The sequence below is a fragment of the Phodopus roborovskii genome, unplaced genomic scaffold (genome assembly GCF_943737965.1).
Source record: "Phodopus roborovskii unplaced genomic scaffold, PHOROB, whole genome shotgun sequence".
NCBI classification, from domain to species: domain Eukaryota; kingdom Metazoa; phylum Chordata; class Mammalia; order Rodentia; family Cricetidae; genus Phodopus; species Phodopus roborovskii.
In genome coordinates, this window is record NW_026126416.1 from 10,987,772 (window position 1) to 10,991,502 (window position 3,731).

The following is a 3,731-nucleotide window of genomic DNA, read 5'->3' on the forward strand; positions in this document are numbered from 1 at the left end:
ATACTAGTTACAAAACCTTCAAAGAGGCTCTGTGTGTGTGTGTGTGTGTGTGTGTGTGTGTGTGTGTGTGGACAGCCTCTGAAACTAAAGACTTTGGCCTTGTGGTTTCCTACTGGGAGACTGACTAGGAGGAAGTAACGAAAGCATAATGCGTGCATGGGTACAGGAACTCTAAGCCGGTGGTTCTCAATCTTCCGAATGCTGCAGCCCTTTGACCCCCAGCCATAAAATTATTCATTGCTATTTCATAACTAGTTTTGCTATTTTATGAATCATAATGAAAATGTTTTCTAATAGTCTTAGGCAACTCCTGTGAAAGGGTCCTTGATTCCTAAAGGGGTTGCAACCCATAGGTTGAGAATTGCTGCTTTAAGTAGTCTATGAGATGAGATGAACTGAACCTTACAGGAATAAACTTCTTGAAGCCCAGATGGGTTAGTAATGGGGGAAGAACTGGAACAGCCCACATACTTATGGAGATGCCCTCTGATGGCACTGGAGTGGACAACTACACTATACTTATTTGAGGGGGTGGGCAGGTTTCAAGACAGGGTTTCTCTGTGTAACAGAATTCTGGAATGCTTTGTAGACCAGGCTGTTCTTGAACTCAGATCTGCCTGCCTCTGCCTCCTGAGTGCTGGGATTAAAGTCAGGTGCCACTACTGCCCAGCTACACATATTTTGAGAGAAAAGAGGAACTAAGGAATGGTGGTGGATACTGGCGTTACAAACCTGTAGCTATGCTTAACACTGTACTCAGGCCATCAGTGGGAGCCATGTCTTCCCTTTGGGAAAGGGGGTTAGATAAAAGAGACAGTGTAGGATGAAACTGGGTACCTTATGGACACTATAGTGTCTCCCAATGGGTCCAGCAACACTACCTCTCAGGCCAGCAGAGGGAGTCCGAGTATGCCAGGAGGTGAACAGTGGCAGTGCAGGCAGGATCTTGCCTCAGCTAGAACTGGCCACCCAGCTGTTCTAAACAAAGTTCTATCCATGGGACTCCAGAGCCAAGAAAAGCAACTCAGACACTGAGCAGTGGCCTTTGGCTGAGTGTGAAAGAAGTTAACAGGTGCTGCCATGTACCACCTTGTTCAACATGGTGAACACCAAGGGGCCTGGCTAGTCAGCTCCCTGTCCACCAAGACTAAATGCTCATGCAGTCCAGGTTTCCAGTACCTTGGCTGAGGAATAACAGGTGTCCTTTCTCTGCAGACAGTTCCTCCATTTCCTGAGCTGCCTTAATGCTTCTCTTTAGAAAGAAGACCCCCCCACCACCACCAGAGATGTCCTTGATGGCACATATTGCTAGCAGAGATGGAAGTTCTACTACACAGACCACTGCTGTGACAAGCATGTTGCTCTAGCCATCTTTCAGTGAAAGTGTGGCCCATAGGCAGGATGCAGGCCTATAAGGCAGCAGCTGCATAGGGCCTGGACAAGGAAGCAGTATAGTAGGGACGGGAACAACAGGCCACCTTAGCAAGGCCTCAGAAGACAGAGGTATAGATGCCCTCCACAAATCCTTCTCACTATTCAGATTTGGGTCAAAAAGTTCCAAGGCCAAAAGGGGTCAGTTTTCTCACCCCCTTCATATCCCATCTACTAAACAAAACACTTAAATTACAAGGGTTAAAACAACTGGAACTCAGCACAGTAGCATGGATAGCAGGGCTAGAATCGTGGCATCTGGGCTTGTTACAAGTCAAGCTGCTCAGATGAACCGCTTTGACTCTGTGCTGCCTGCCCCCCCGCCCCAATGTGGCTTAATCCTCTGTTACCCGACCATTCTGTCATGCACTGAGTGTCCCTTCTTCAAGTGGCAGCCTGAAACTTACTACAAAATGGCTCCAAATCCTTGGGCAGGTTCATTCTCCAGTGGGCTACAGGAATGAAGCTGCCACTGAAATAGGCAGACCATGACTCAACTGTCCAAGTCACAGCTGTTTTCCTCAGACTGATACTCTTGGAAGTAACAAACTCCTGATGGAATTCTGTCAGCACTGGCCTCCTCATGAGCATCTTCCTCAGGGACCAAGGAAATGAACCCTAAGCTGGCTTTCTGTAGACATTTTAGTGCATTTAATCCTTGATTGGAAATGTCTTCTAGAAATGGCATTTCCGTGGCAGTTTTGTCTGATCGATGTCAGCAAACCCTTAATTAACTACACCAGAAGTGACTCGAAATACCTGTTAGCACAGGGTGTTCCCTGAAACTTCCCAAAAGCCACCTATAGGAGGCAAACAGGAATCATTAACACCTACCCCATTTCTGGAGATGTTCATTTACAGACCCTTGAAACTCTTCCTGAGGCTCCCATCCACACACCTGTGGTGATGGTGGCAGAGCCACACTTCACAAGCAGAAACAGCTCTAAAAAGCCCTGAACACCTGGGCCACCCACAGGGCTGTCCTTGACCTCAGAGACTGGAGCCTGCAATAATGGCTACTAAAAGCTGTTTTGCATTGTAATTTGGGTTGAAGAATAACAACCAGCCAACTTTTAAAGGGAGTCTGATGAAAGAAAGTACAATTACCATTTGGCTTCCAAAATCCTCCACATAGATATTTTGGATTAGGAAAAAATGGTCAACTCTTAAGTAGCATTGTCATTTAAGCAGGAGTGACCTGTAATCCTAGTCAGAGGACTCGCCACATAGGGAAAGTATACTGGCTTTTGTGTCGACTTGACACAAGCTAGGGTTATCTGAGAAGGAACAACTGAGAAAATGCCTCCATTAGATTGCCCTGTATGCAAGTCTTTGGGGCATCTCAGTTGATAGTTGATGTAGGAAGGCCCAGCCCAATGGGCAGTGCCACCCCTGAGCAAGCCAGTTAGCACCCCTCCTTAACCCCTCCATGTCTGAGGTTGTGCTCTGCCTTCCCTCAATGATGTAAGGATACAGTTTTTCCGCCTGCCGCTGCTGGTCTTGCCGCTGTGCCAGCCCCAAATAACACACAGAGACTCTGTATTTGATATTACACTGTTGGCCAGTTACTACTTTCTTATCGGCTAGCTCTGTCTTAAGTATTAACCCATTTGTATTAATCTATGTATTTCCATGTGATCTTCTTACCCGGAGCCAGCTGCCGCGTACTACTCTCTCCAGACTCTCCATCCTGACCCTCCTATCTACTTCCTCTTTCCTCCTTGTCTCCTAGTCCCTCCTATCTTCCTTTCCTATTGGCCAACAGTGCTTTATTCATTAACCAGTATGAGAAACATATACAGAATGACATCTCCCATCATCTCCTCTTTTCTGTTTAAATAAAAGGTTCTTAACCTTAACATAGCAAAATATATCACACAACAGTTATCAAATAAGAATCACAGTTAACAATATTTAGTCCATTATATCCCACTTCTGACACCAGGTATCGCGGTTAAATAAGGATCAGGATAAACAAATAGGCCGAATAGATGTTTATTCAGGGAGAAATAACTTACAACCTAGACAGATGAACACCAGGAAATTCAACCCGATCCTCTCCTGTCCGAGTCACACCAGCAAGAGAGCTTTTCCCGGCTCTCCCTCCGACTTCCTTCCACATGTCACTTCCGCCCATGGCTCCACCCCCAATGGGCGTGGTCAGTGCCACAGAAGGGCTATCTCACTACACAATGATAAGAGTCTGGTAGTTGTAAGAGGAAATAAATCCTTTCCTCCTCAAGCTGCTTTTGGACATGATCTTTATCACAGTAAGAAAAAAAGACACATCACACAAAAGG